Source organism: Salvelinus fontinalis, chromosome 25 (assembly GCF_029448725.1).
Source record: "Salvelinus fontinalis isolate EN_2023a chromosome 25, ASM2944872v1, whole genome shotgun sequence".
NCBI classification, from domain to species: Eukaryota; Metazoa; Chordata; class Actinopteri; order Salmoniformes; family Salmonidae; genus Salvelinus; species Salvelinus fontinalis.
The window spans coordinates 18,354,667-18,370,829 of record NC_074689.1 but is presented as its reverse complement, the minus strand read 5'-3'; the positions used below and the strand labels follow the sequence as shown (position 1 = coordinate 18,370,829).

General features: G+C 43.5%; 1 protein-coding gene across 2 annotated transcripts in view; it reads right to left on the bottom strand.

Moving 5' to 3' along the window:
• dok6 (docking protein 6) overlaps positions 1–16,163 on the bottom strand; it is a 115,230-nt gene that overhangs the window by 3,101 nt on the left and 95,966 nt on the right. The gene's annotated exons all lie outside the window — the stretch shown is intronic.

Sequence of the window (16,163 nt, the reverse complement as noted above, 5' to 3'; positions counted from 1 at the left end):
CTGTATAAGTCTCTAAGAGCTTTGCACACCTGGATTGTATAAAATTTGCACATTCTTTTTAAAATTCTTTTTAAAATTCGTCAAGCTCTGTGAAGTTGGTTGTTGATCATTGCTAGATGGCCATTTTTAAGTCTTGCCATATATTTTCAAGCTGATTTAAGTCAAAACTGTGATTAGGCCACTCAGGATCATTCAATGTCTTGGTAAACAGCTCCAGTGTAGATTTGGTCTTCTGTTTTGGATTATTGTCCTGCTGAAAGGTGAATTCATCTTCCAGTGTCTGGTGGAAAGCAGACGGAAGCAGGTTTTCCTCAAAGATTTTGCCTGTGCTTAGCTCTATTCTGTTTATTTTTGTCCTGAAAAACTCCCCAGTCCTTAACTATCACAAGCATACCCATAACATGATGCAGCCGCTACTATGCTTGAAAATATGGAGAGTTGTACTCAGTAATGTGTTGTATTGGATTTTTCCCAAACATAACACTTTCTATTCAGGGAAAAAGTTAATTGCTTTGCCCCATTTTTTTACAGTATTACTTTAGTGACTTGTTGCAAACAGGATGCATGTTTTGGAATATTTTTATTCTGTAAAGACTTCCTTCTTTTCACTCTGTCAATTAGGTTAGTATTGTGGAGAACCAACAATGTTGCTGTTCCATCCTCAGTTTTCTCCTTTCACAATTATTAAACTCTGTAACTGTTTTAGAGTCACCATTGGTTAGGAAGGACAGTTAGGAAGGACGCCTGTATCCTTGTAGTGACTGGGTGTATTGATACACCATCCAAAGTGTAATTCATAACTTCACCACACCCAAAGAGATATTCAATGTCTGGTTTAAAAATCTACCAATAGGTGCCTTTCTTTGCGAGGCGTTGGAAAACTTCCCTGGTCTTTGTGGTTGAATCTGTGTTTTAAATTCTTTCTGAAGGCGCACTGTACATTGTATTCCCTCCCATTTGACTTTTTAATTTAATTTAAAAATTTATTAAATTGAGATTTATTGGTCACTGACCTACACACAATACCCCATAATGCCAAAGTGGAATTATGTTTTTTTTTGCAAATGAATTACAAATGAGAAGCTGAAATGTCTTGAGTCAATAAGTATTTAACCCCTTTGATATAGCAAGCCTAAATAATAGCAACCCTAAAACATTTGCATAACAAGTCACATAATAGGTTGCATGCACTCTCTGTATGCAATAATAGTGTTTAACTTGCCCCACACATACAATTACCTGGAAGGTCCCTTAGTTGAGCAGTGAATTTCAAACACAGATTCAACCACAAAGACCAGGGAGGTTTTCCAATGCCTCGCAAAGAAGGGCACCTTTTGGTAGATGGGTGAAAAAAGAAGATGTTCAAAATCCCTTTGAGCATGGTGAAGTTATTGATTACACTTTGGATGGGGTATCAATACACCTTGTCACTACAAAGATACAGGCATCCTTCCTAACTCAGTTGCCGGAGAGGAAAGAAATTGCTCAAGGATTTCACCATGAGGCCAATGGTGACTTTGAAACAGTTAGTTTAATGGCCGTGATAGGAGAAACAGCATTGTAGTTACTCTACAATACTAACCTAAATGACAGAGTGAAAAGAAGGAAGCCTGTACAGAAGAAAATATATATATAAAAATTATCCGGTTTGCAACAAGGCACTAAAGTAATACTGCAAAAAAAATGTGGCAATGCAATTACCTTCCTGTCCTGAATACAAAGTGTTATGTTTGGGGCAAATATAATACAACACATTACTGAGTACCACTCTCCATATTTTCAAGCATAGTAGTGGCTGTATCATGTTATGGGTATGCATGTAATCGTTAAGGACTGGGGAGTTTTTCAGTATAAAAAAATAAACAGAATGGAGCTAAACACAGGCAAAATCCTAAAGGATAACCTGGTTCAGTCTGCTTTCCTCAATACACTGGGAGATTAATTAACCTTTCAACAGGACAATAACCTAAAACACTTGGCCTGTCACGATCGTGTTGACGTGAAAGAGAGGACCAAGGCGCAACATGACTTGAATACATCTTCTTTATATTACAACGACGAAGATGAACACGTAACACTTATACAAACTAACAAAAACAACAAACGATCGTGAAACTTAAAACGCAAGTGCACACACAAACTACTTACGTACGACATATACAATGACCCACAAACAACTAAAGCCTATGATCGCCTTAAATATGGTTCCCAATTAGAGACAACCGAAACCAGCTGTCTCTAATTGAGAACCCATTCAGGCAACCATAGACTTTCCTAGAAAACTCCACACAACCATAGACACAGCTAGATACATACACTCAACACAAACCCATACACTACCACCAACACCCCCTCTACCATATAATACCCCAAACACACACATACCCCATGTCACACCCTAACCTAACTAAAATAATAAAGAAAACAAATAATACTAAGGCCAGGGCGTGACATAACCCGCCCCTTAAGGTGCGAACTCCGGGCGCACCAGCCCATAGTCTAGGGGAGGGTCTGGGTGGGCGTCCTTCCACGGCGGCGGCTCCGGCACTGGTCGTGGTCCCCACCCCACCATAGTCACTACCCGCTTACGTAGCCCCCCCCAAATGACCACCCTCCACATTAACCCCACTGGATTAAGGGGCAGCACCGGACCAAGGGGCAGCACCAGGATAAGGGGCAGCACCAGGATAAGGGGAAGCACCAGGATAAGGGGCAGCACCAGGATAATGGGCAGATCCTGGCTGGATGACGGCTCTGGCGGATCCTGGTTGGACGGCTCATGGCTGGCTGACGGATCTGGCTGCTCATGGCTAGCTGACGGATCTGGCTTCTCATGGCTGGCTGACGGATCTGGACGCTCATGGCTGGCTGACGGATCTGGACGCTCATGGCTGGCTGACGGATCTGGACGCTCATGGCTGGCTGACGGATCTGGACGCTCATGGCTGGCTGACGGATCTGGACGCTCATGGCTGGCTGACGGATCTGGACGCTCATGGCTGGCTGACGGATCTGGACGCTCATGGCTGGCTGACGGATCTGGACGCTCATGGCTGGCTGACGGATCTGGACGCTCATGGCTGGCTGACGGATCTGGACGCTCATGGCTGGCTGACGGATCTGGACGCTCATGGCTGGCTGGCGGCTCTGGCAGATCCTGTCTGGTTTGCGGCTCTGGCAGATCCTGTCTGGTTGGCGGCTCTGGCAGATCCTGTCTGGTTGGCGGCTCTGGCAGATCCTGTCTGGTTGGCGGCTCTGGCAGATCCTGTCTGGTTGGCGGCTCTGGCAGATCCTGTCTGGTTGGCGGCTCTGGCAGATCCTGACTGACGAATGGCTCTAGCGGCTCCTGACTGACTATCGGCTCTGACGGCTCGGGACAGACGGGCGGCTCTAATGGCTCTGGACAGACGGATGGCTCAGACGGCACTGGGCAGACGGATGGCTCAGATGGCGCTGGGGAGACGGATGGCTCAGACGGCGCTGGGGAGACGGATGGCTCAGACGGCGCTGGGGAGACAGATGGCTCTGGCCGGATGAGGTGCACTGTAGGCCTGGTGCGTGGTGCCGGAACTGGAGGCACCGGGCTAAAGGCACGCACTTTCAGGCTAGTGCGGGGAGAAGGAACAGGGCATACTGGACCCTGGGGACGCACATTAGGCCTAGTGCGTGGGGCCGGAACTGGTGGTACCGGACTGGGGACACGCATCTCAGGGCTAGTGCGGGGAGCAGCAACAGGATGCACAGGACTCTGGAGACGCACAGGAGGCTTAGTGCGTGGTGCCGGAATTGGTGGTACCGGGCTGGAGACACGCACCATAGGACGAGTGCGTGGAGGAGAAACAGGGCTCTGGAGACACACTGGAAGCCTGTTACGTGGTGTAGGCACTGGTGGAACTGAACTGGGGCGGGGAGGTGGCGCCGGAAATACCGGACCGTGCAGGCGTATTGGCTCCCTTGAGCATTGAGCCTGACCAACCTTACCTGGTTGAATGCTCCCCGTTGCCCGACCAGCGCGGGGAGGTGGAATAACCCGCACCGGGCTATGTAGGCGAACCGGGGACACCATGCGTAAGGCTGGTGCCATGTAAACCGGCCCGAGGAGACGCACTGGTGGCCAGATATGTAGGGCCGGCTTCATGACATCCGGCTCAATACTCAATCTAGCCCTGCCAGTGCGGGGAGGTGGAATAACCCGCACCGGGCTATGCACACGTACAGGAGACACCGTGCGCTCTACTGCGTAACACGGTGTCTGCCCGTACTCTCGCTCTCCACGGTAATTACAGGGAGTAGGCACAGGTTTCCTACCTGACTTCGCCACTCTCCCTTTAAGCCCCCCCCCCCCCCCCCCCCCCCCCAAGAAATTTTTGGGGTTTTCCCACAGGCTTCCTACCGCTTCGTCGTGCTGCCTCCATTCGCCGGTATCCCTCCTCGCACTGCGCCAGAGAATCCCAGGCGGGCTCCGGCACTCTCCCTGGGTTGATCGCCCACCTGTCGATCTCCTCCCACGTAGTGTAGCCCAGATCCTTTTCCTGCCTCCGAGCTAGCTCCTCATATCGCCGCCTCTCTGCTTTCGCTGCCTCCAGCTCAGCTTTGGGGCGGTTATATTCTCCTGGTTCTTCCCGGTCTAAAATTTCCTCCCATGTCCATGAATCCTTGCGCTGCTCCTGTTGCCGCTGGTCATGTTGCTTGATCCGGGTTTGGTGGGTCATTCTGTCACGATCGTGTTGACGTGAAAGAGAGGACCAAGGCGCAACATGACTTGAATACATCTTCTTTATATTACAACGACGAAGATGAACACGTAACACTTATACAAACTAACAAAAACAACAAACGATCGTGAAACTTAAAACGCAAGTGCACACACAAACTACTTACGTACGACATATACAATGACCCACAAACAGCTAAAGCCTATGATCGCCTTAAATATGGTTCCGAATTAGAGACAACCGAAACCAGCTGTCTCTAATTGAGAACCCATTCAGGCAACCATAGACTTTCCTAGAAAACTCCACAAAACCATAGACACAGCTAGATACATACACTCAACACAAACCCATACACTAACACCAACACCCCCTCTACCATATAATACCCCAAACACACACATACCCCATGTCACACCCTGACCTAACTAAAATAATAAAGAAAACAAATAATACTAAGGCCAGGGCGTGACATGGCCAAATCTACACTAGAGTAGCTTACCAAGAAGACAGTGAATGTTCCTGAGTGGCTGAGTTGCAGTTTTGACTTAAATCTACTTTTAAAAAATCTATGGTAAAACCTGAAAATGGTTATTTAGCAATGATGAACAAAAGCTCTTAGAGACGTACTGTCACGATCGTGTGGAGGAGAGACGGACCAAGACGCAGCATGTGGAAAATAAGCCATCTTCTTTTATTATTGAAGAAGGCAAAACGAAACAAAACACTTACAAACTACCAAAACAATAAACGACCGTGAAGCTAATAAACGTAGTGCACACACACACACACACACACACACACACACACACACACACACACACACACACACACACACACACACACACACACACACACACACACACACACACACACACACACACACACACACACACACACACACACACACACACACACACACACACACACACACACACACACACACACACACAGGCTACAAACGTTCAGACATAGACAATTCCCCACAACAAACTAAAGCCTATGGCTACCCTAAATATGGCTCCCAATCAGAGACAACAGAAACCAGCTGTCTCTAATTGGGAACCCATTCAGGCAACCATAGACTTTCCTAGACAACTACACACATAGACACTGCTAGACAACTATACTAAACATAAACCCAACTACTCTAAATAAACCCCCTAAACCTACAATCACCCTGGACACTACAAAACCCACATAAATACCCATGTCACACCCTGACCTAACTAAAATAATAAAGAAAACAAAGAATACTAAGGCCAGGGCGTGACACGTACCAAGAAAGACTCAGTATTGACTCAGGGGTGTGAATCCTTATGTAAATTGGATATTTCTGTATTTCATTATCAATACATTTGCTTAAATGTCTACAAGCATGTTTTCCCTTTGTAATTATGGGGCATTGTGGGTAGATGGGTGAGAAAAACATATCTAATTGATTTTGAATTCGGGCTATAACACAACAAAACATTTTATATGTCAAGGGGTATGAATACCTTCTGAAGGCACTTCATTCTAAGTAGTATGCTGTGGGTATTGGAAGAGTGTGTCTTGTTTCACCCAACTTGAAACATAGAAGGTGTTGGTCTCATATCGCTTTGACAATCTGAGAGCGTCTGTTGAAAACATATGTTCACAACAACAATTCAGTGTTTGCTTTGTTGTACTGCACAGCGCTAAACGTTTAGCTTGTTTCTCTGCAAAAAAAACACCTCTCTTCTTAATCCAAATTATTTTTCCAATTTGCCTCCGACATCCTGTTTTCAGATATTTTTGTAAATGGATACTTTGGGGGTGAGGTTCACTGAGACTCCGGTCATTAATAATGGATGGGAGTCAGCTGGTCTAGGAAATGTGTGGCGGTAAGATGAGGACACAGTACAGTGCAGAGGACTGCTGATTGGGTGTTGCTTACCAGGAAGGAAGTGGATATCAATCAATATTTCATGAGGTCCAGAAGAACCCTTTAGACTATATGCTGCAATCAACTGTACCTCCAACACCTCTGGCCGTTTATTAACTATGTTCATCCAATCTAATAGACCAAGTAAATCAAATTATACATCAATACACTGTGCAAGCTTTGCTAGAGATTAATTGAAACTGAACTCATGAATTGCAAATGATCGGTTATGTTCTATGGTACAGGTGTGTCAATTTTAATATCAAAGACAGTAATTCCTTGCTTTATTCCTTGCCAGGTGTGAGCCCCCTCCAGTGTGCCCCTGTGTCTGTAAGCTGTAGCTGGATCCTATCAGGGGTGCGTGCGTTGGTGTGTGGTTACTGGTCTGTGCCACTCTGTGCCACCCTGCCTCTTCAGTGTGGTGCCAGGCTAGCCGTGCCACCACACTGTCTGTCAATGACTCCTCCACATAAACCATGTTCCAGTCACCTTGGCAAGCGCTGCCAAACTGCAGATAACATGGCGTGGGAGCAGGGGCAGAGACAGAGAGGGAGAGAGGAGGATTGTTTGATTACATGTGAAAGAAAATGTGTATGAGAATGGAGAGAGCGAAAGAAAGAGAGATTAGAAATGTGAGTCTGAGAGCGAGTGAGCAACGAGGAAGGAGAAACAAATAGTGAGAGAGACTAGTGTGAGTGGGTGATGTGAAGCCAATCACAGCAGTGTGTCTCAGAGAGAACATGTGAAGTGAGTCACACATACACTTTGAAAATAATGCACTGGCGAAAATCTATTCTCCAGAAAACAGAAGTGGAATTATCTGATTCAGAATGTCCCTAGTACAGATCCTCCAACATTCGCTCACTCTACCACTTTGGAAAATCACTGAGACCGTAACGAGGGAAAAAGGGAACATTTCTCTTTTTGTCTCCGTATTACATTTGTGAAACAGCCGGGGTGCAGCCAACCACAGCCCTCTCATCTATCTCTGCCAAGACTATTTTTTTCTCTACCCACCACAATGTAGGCTGGAAATGGAGTCTTCCAGTCCAGCTCTGAGTGAGAAAACACAACTAAACATCTGCTGGGCCTTAAACAGCTCTTTGTGTGTGTGTGTGTGTGTGTGTGTGTGTGTGTGTGTGTGTGTGTGTGTGTGTGTGTGTGTGTGTGTGTGTGTGTGTGTGTGTGTGTGTGTGTGTGTGTGTGTGTGTGTGTGTGTGTGTGTGACAAGACCCCTGTCGAGATCCAAGCTCTGGACGCAGACCCCTGTCTGGACCGTAGTAGATACACAGGCTATGGACCGCAGCAGCCCCCCCACCTCCTCTGCTCTGAGAGGCAGAGAGAGCCACAGAGAGCGAGAGCCACAGAGAGAGAGCCACAGAGCGCCACCGAGTGAGAGAGCCACCGAGAGAGAGCCACAGAGAGAGAGAACCACAGAGAGAGAGAACCACAGAGAGCCAAAGAGAGAGGAGATTACCTTGTCCTACTGTCACCAACAGAGCAAGGTCGACAGGAACAACTTAACATTCTTTGGGAATACAACATCAACTTTCAGAAAACCAAAGTCTTGATTTTCCAGAAAAAGGCCAGGAATCAGAGCAGCAGACACTCCTTCAAACGAGGAAATACCATGATGTAACATGCCCTGGGAATAAAAATCAGTGCCTCTGTTGGATTTGGTCTGGCAGAGAATGCAATAAAAGAAAAAGCCCGCAAAGCATTTTACTCCATAAAAATACAATTCTAAAAAAGAAATACTCCTATCCAAATCTGGTGCAAAATATTCAATAGTGTAATTTTACTAATTGCTCTATATGGAAGCGAGGTTTGGGGTCCAACCTATAATTATGATTATAAGCATTGGGAGAAAAACTCAATAGAAAATCTACATACAGAATTCTGCAGAATTGTCCCAAATATCCAAAAGAAAGTACCAAATAATGCATACAGAGTGGAACTCGGACGATTCCCTTTAATTATAAATATAAAGAATTTGGCATCATTTGAAATTAAGCCCCAAAACATCCTTAGAATTCAAAAGACTGGAAACCAAAGAGCTGAACCGTGAAAAGAGTCCCCTATGTCAACTGTTAAAAACACTAAACAACCCTATTATTCAAACATACAGAGATATCAATAAAATTAGAGTTAGAGAAATGAAAACCTCCTATTTGACAAATTGGGAAAAGAAAAGAAAAATACACAATAAACTAAATTGCTATTTGGCCTCAAAAGAGAATACAAATTGGAAGAATATCTCTACTGTCAGAGATACAAAACAGAGACAGATCCCAACCAAATACAGCCTCAGCGACCACCAAATGGCTATAGAAAAAGGGAGACACAAATCGACATGGCTACCTAAAGAGGAGCGTCTATGTGGTCACTGCACGACAGGGGAGGTAGAGACAGAGATCCACCATTTCCTCTACTGTGATAAATACTCCCAAATAAGATAATCTTTTTAAAGAAAATATCTCAATCAATTCCCATCTGCTGCGCAATTACTAATTACAAAGCTGGGAAATATTCTGGGTGAGGGAGAAACTGCAAATATCACATGTACAGTTGAAGTCGGAAGTTTACATACACATAGGTTGGAGTCATTAAAACTCCACAAATTTCTAGTTAACTTCTTAGCGCTAGGGGTCAGAATAAAAAAAAAATAACGTGCCCAAAGTAAACGGACATTTTCTCTGGCCCAGATCATAGAATATGCATATAATTTACAGATTAGGATAGAAAACACTCAAAAATTTCCAAAACGGTCAAAATATTGTCTGTGAGTATAACAATACTTATTCTGCAAGCGAAAACCTGAGAAAATGTAACCCGGAAGTGATATTTAAAAAAAAGAATCTGTGTTCCCTGGCCCGTCTAACCTCCATTTAAAGGGGTATCAACCAGATTCCTTTCCCAATGGCTTCCTCAGGCTGTGACCAGGCTTTAGACATAGTTTCAGGCTTTTATTTTGAGAAATTAGCGAGTTTTTTCAAAAGTAGTCAGGTGTCCCCTGAATATTTCCTACGCGCGAGAGAGGGGCACCCCATTTTCCAGTTTGTCTCTTAATGAATAGGTTATGGTCCGGGTGAAATATTATCGATTATGTTTGTTAACTTCTTGAGAATACAGGGGGTGCTGTTTTCACATTAGCATAATTGCCTCTACAGATAAAACTGCCTCTTATTCAATTATTGCTGTTACTATATGCATATAACCATATGCCATTGGATAGAAAACAAGCTATGGTTTCTAAAACCGTTCCAATTTTGTCTCTGAGTCAAACACAGGTCATTTCACAGCACTTTCCCTGAGCCAGAAAAAGATTGCAAGATGTGTATGCTCGCTTCAAAGCTCTGCCTATATATGGTCACGCGACCTATGACCCGAAACACACTTCCTTCTTCTTCCTCTGGGTGTCTGGAAGACGTCAGAGGAGAAATTTTTTGTTTATCTTGTACTGACGTGAAATAAGACCTATTTCTTTAGCGTGACCGACAACTTCCGGTTTCCTGAGATGCGCGTTTAGAGAAGCCATTGACTTTTGTTATGCTGACGTTACGGATGAAAACTATCTCCGTGTCGAAGTTTGTTTGATACATGTGACCATATCACCGTAATGTATGTTTTTTCAATATAGTTTAATCAGATTATTAGAATTTTTTCGGGAGTTTTGCCGTGTTCCGTTCTGTGAGTTTTTTAACTTTGGACAGAGCCGTGCTAGTCGACCAGTACCCAGGCTAAATGAAGAGGGAAAGTTGCCATTGTGAATGGATTGAACGACTCATCAGGACTAAGGACACCTTGATCAACATTCTGATGAAAGATCAGCAATAGTAAGACCCAATTTACGATGTTATTTCATATATCTGTCGTGCATGTGAACTGGTCGCGCGCGTCCAGCTGGTTCTGGCTGGCCTGGTTATGCTAATTAGCTAGTTATGCTAATTTCGCTATAAAACATTTAAAAAATCTGAAATATTGTTTGGATTCACCAGATGTTGGGCTTTCAATGTCTGTACGCTGTGTATTTTTTCTGAAATGTTTTAAGACAAGTAATTAGTTATATAACGTTGGTCTCTGTAATTGTTCTAGCTGCATCAGCACTATATCAGATTGCAGCTGCAATGTAGAACTGTGATTTATACCTGAAAAATGCACATTTAAAAAAAAAAAACTATGCTATACCATAAATATGTTATCAGACTGTCATCTTAAGAATTTTTTTGTTGGTTAGTGGCTATCAATATCTTAGTTTAGCCGAATTGGTGATAGCACCTGATGGAGTAAGAAACTGTTGGAGTAAGAAAATGGTGTCATTTTGCTAACGTGTTTAGCTAATAGATTTACATATTGTGTCTTCCCTGTAAAACATTTAAAAAATCTGAAATGGTGGTTTTATTCACAAGATCTGTGTCTTTCATTGGGTGTCTTGGACTTGTGATTTAATGATATTTAGATGCTACTATTTAATTGTGACGCTATGCTAGCGATGCTAATCAGTGTGGGGGGTGTGGGGGGTGCTCCCGGATCCGGGTTAGGTACTCTGTAGAGGTTAAAAACAACCTGAGGATTGATTATAAAAAACATTTGACATGTTTCTACGACCATTATGGATACTTTTTGGAATTTGTCGAACGGAACACGGCTTTGATTTTCTGAACATAATGCGCAACCCAAATGGCGTTTTTTGGTTATAAAAGTAATATTTATCGAACAAAAATAACATTTATTGTGTAACTGGGAGTCTCGTGAGTGCAAACATCTGAAGATTATCTAAGGTAAGCGATTCATTTTATTGCTTTTCTGACTTTCGTGACCATGCTAATTTGGGGCTAGCTGTTGTAGCATTGAAAGCTACACTCACAAAACTTGGATTTCTTTCGCTGTAAAATATATTTTCAAAATCTGACACGATAGGTGGATTAACAACAAGCTAAGCTGTGTTTTGGTATATTTCACTTGTGATTGCATGATTAAAAATATTTTTAGTAATATTTTTTTGCACTTGGCGCCCTGCAATTCTAGCGGTTGTTTAGGAAAGGGATCCCGTAAAAGGGATCCGTAGCGCAGAGAAGTTAACAAACTATAGTTTTGGCAAGTCGGTGAGGACATCTACTTTGTGCATGACACAACTAATTTTTCCAACAATTGTTTACAAACAGATTATTTCACTTATAATTCCTTGTATCACAATTCCAGTGGGTCAGAAGTTTACATACACTAAGTTGACTGTGCCTTTAAACAGCTTTGAAAATTCCAGAAAATTATGTCATAGCTTTAGAAGCTTCTGACATCATTTGAGTCAATTGGAGGTGTACCTGTGGATGTATTTCAAGGCCTACCTTCAAACTCGGTGCCTCTTTGCTTGACATCATGGGCAAATTAAAAGAAATCAGCCAAGACCTCAGAAAAAAAATTGTAGACCTCCACAAGTCTGGTTCATCCTTGGGAGCAATTTCCAAAAGCCTGAAGGTACCACGTTCATCTGTACAAACAATAGTACGCAAGTATAAACACCATGGGACCACGCAGCCATCATACCACTCAGGAGAGACGAACGTACTTTGGTGCGAAAAGTGCAAATCAATCCCAGAATAACAGCAAAGGACCTTGTGAAGATGCTGGAGGAAACAGGTACAAGAGTATCTATATCCACAGTAAAACGAGTCCTATATCGACATAACCTGAAAGGCCGCTCAGCAAGGAAGAAGTCACTGCTTCAAAACCGATATAAAAAAGCCAACAGCAAAAACATATACATGATCAAATACAAATCTTAGAATCAACTATTACAGACTACCAGAACCCACTGGATTCTCCAATTACCTTGAATGAACTATAGGACAAAATAAAAACCCTCCAACCCAAAAAGGCCTGTGGTGTTGATGGTATCCTCATTGAAATGATAAAATATACAGGCAACAAAATCCAATTGGCTTAGCTCTGGCATCTTCCCCAATATTTGAAACCAAGGACTGATCACCCCAATCCACAAAAGTGGACACAATTTTTTTATTGTTTATTTTAATTTTACCCCCTTTTCTCCCCAATTGGTAGTAATTACTATCTTGTCTCATCGCTACAACTCCCGTACGGGCTCGGGAGAGACGAAGGTCGAAAGCCATGCGTCCTCCGAAACACAACCCAACCAAGCCGCACTGCTTCTTAACACAGCGCGCCTCCAACCCAGCAGCCAACGCACCAATGTGTCAGAGGAAACACCGTGCACCTGGCTACCTTGGTTAGTGCACACTGCGCCTGGCCCGCCACAGGAGTCGCTGGTGCACGATGAGACAAGGATATCCCTACCGGCAAAACCCTCCCTAACCCGGACGACGCTAGGCCAATTGTGCGTCGCCCCACGAACCTCCCGGTCGCGGCCGGCTGCGACAGAGCCTGGGCGCGACCAGAGAGAGTCTCTGGTGGCACAGCTAGCGCTGCGATGCATGCGCCACCCGGGAGGCCCTAAAAGTGGACACAAATTTGACCCCAATAACTACCGTGGGACATGCATTAACAGAAACCTTGGGAAAATCCTCTGCATTAAAAAACAATGTAAACAATGTACTGAGCAAATGTCAAATTGGCTTTTTACCAAATTATCATACGACAGACCACGTATTCACCCTGCACATCCTAATTGACAAACAAACAAACCAAAACAAAGGCAAAGTCTTTTCATGCCTTGTTGATTTCAAAAAAGCCTTCGACTCAATTTGGCAAGAGGGTCTGCTATACAAATTGATGGAAAGTGGTGTTGGGGGAAAAACATATGACATTATAAAATCCATGTACACAAACAACAAGTGTGCGGTTAAAATAGGCAAAAACACACACACATTTCTTCCCACAGGGCCCTGGGGTGAGACAGGGATGCAGCTTAAGCTCCAACCTCTTCAACATATATATCAACGAATTGGCGAGAGCACTAGAACAGTCTGCAGCACCCGGTCTCACCCTTCCCGAATCTGAAGTCAAATGTATATGGTTTGCTGATGATCTGGTGCTTCTGTCCCCAACCAAGGAGGGCCTACAGCAGCACCTAGATCTTCTGCACAGATTCTGCCAGACCTGGGCCCTGACAGTAAATCTCAGTAAAACCAAAATAATGGTGTTCAAAAAAAGGTCCAGTCGCCAGGACCACAAATACAAATTCCATCTAGACACCGTTAAATTAGGTCGATACCCGCTAATGATCAAAATCCAGAAAAGAGACGTTAAATTCTACAACCACCTAAAAGGAAGTGATTCCCAAACCTTCCATAACTAAGCCATCACCTACAGAGAGATGAACCTGGAGAAGAGTCCCCTAAGCAAGCTGGTCCTGGGGCTCTGTTCACAAACACAAACAGACCCAACAGAGCCTAAAGACAGCAACACAATTAGACCCAACCAAATCATGAGAAAAGATACAAAGATAATTACTTGACACATTGGAAAGAATTAACAAAAAAAACAGAGCAAACTAGAATTCTATTTGGCCCTAAACAGACAGTACACAGTGGCAGAATACCTGACCACTGTGACTGACCCAAACTTAAGGACAGCTTTGACTACATACAGACTCAGTGAGCATAGCCTTGCTATTGAGAAAGGCCGCCGTAGGCAGACATGGCTCTCAAGAGAAGACAGGCTATGTGCACACTGCCCACAAAATGAGGTAGAAACTGAGCTGCACTTCCTAACCTCCTGCCCAATGTATGACCATATTAGAGACACATATTTCCCTCAGATTACACACATCCACAAAGAATTTGAAAACAAACCCGATTCTGATGAACTCCCATATCTACTGGGTGAATTACCACAGTGTGCCATCACAGCAGCAAGATTTGTGACCTGTTGCCACAAGAAACGGGCAACCAGTGAAGAACAAACACCATTATGAATACAACCTATATTTATGTTTATTTATTTTCCCTTTGTACTTTAACTACTTTATCGTTACAACGCTGTATATAGACATAATATGACATTTGTAATGTCTTTATTCTTTTGGAACTTCTGTGAGTGTAATGTTTACTGTTCATTTTTATTGTTTATTTCACTTTTGTATATTATCTACTTCACTTGCTTCGGCAATGTTAACATGTTTCCCATGCCAATAAAGACCCTTGAAATGAATTGAATTGAGTGCGAGAGAGAGAGAGCGCTAGAGAGAGTGAGAGAGCGAGAGCATGCAAGACATAGAGAGACAGAGAAAGTGAGAGCACACGTGCGAGAGAGAGTGTGCGCGAGAGAGAGAGCGTGCGCTAGAGAGAGAGTGCGAGAGAGCGTGCAAGAGAGAAGGCTAGAGAGAGCACAAGAGAGAAAGAGGGCTGGGGACAAGATTACCAGTGTACTGAATGAGACGTTACAAATGTACAGCACATTCATAAGCTGCAGGCGATCCATTATTTAAGCTGTACCTGTTGCAGTAGAGATAGTAGTATCACCATACTCTCTCTCCTATCATAGTCCTATGTCCTTACTGACTTCATCGCCTTCTTTCAGTAAAATCCACTTTTATCACTCTGAAAGGATCATATAAGAACACTGCAATTAGAATTGCTAACGCTGCTGCTGCGGATAGGCGGATAACTGTTGAACGATGTGTTTCAGAGAGGGAGAGAGAATGAGAGTGTTTACGTGAGTGTGGGGGGGGGGGGGGCAGAGAAAAAGGGATAGACAGAGAGAGAGGGAGGCAGGGACACAGACAGAGAGGAGAGAGAGAAATAACCGAACAATTATCTCTAAAACCAGCCATTCTTGCGCATTTCCATTCCAATATCAGTTGGGGTAATTGAACCGTTTCAGACAGGCGTTGGGGCTTGATTTTTTATCTTGCCTTTAAAACTTTAAAGTGCACTTATTATTTTGATGCATCATCAATCTCTCAGTGGGAAACAAACAGCACCATTCTCCTCTCTCAAAGGAAGAAAACGGCCTTCTATTAAACATGGAGCATATGTAAGGATATAAAAAGCCAGTCATTTTATCTTATGGTTATTAGTAAGTACAATCATCTAAGAGAGGAAATATGATTGATATCTTCTTTGACTACGGGTCTGTTTTTTTCTCTATATATTTACTGATTTAAAGTATCAAGTACATAGGAGAAATAGAAAGAGAAAATGAGTGGGTAGGAAACACATTATTTCAATTGATGATTCAACATTTTGCAATGGTCTGGTGTTGAGATATACATTCTTTGCATACAATGCCTTCAGAAAATATTCACAACTCTTGACTTATTACAAATTGTATGTTACAAAGTGGGATTCAAATGTTATGTGACCTTTGGCAGAGATTACAGCTGTGATTTTATTTTATTTTTATTTCACCTTTATTTAACCAGGTAGGCCAGTTGAGAACAAGTTCTCATTTGTAACTGCGACCTGGCCAAGATAAAGCAAAGCAGTGCGACACAAACAACAACACAGTTACACAAGGGATAAACAAATGTACAGTCAATAACACAATAGAAAAATCTATATACAGTGTGTCATGACGTTGCCCTCCTTGGGGATAGCGAGTACCATCCCCCTCTCTCTGCACCATCC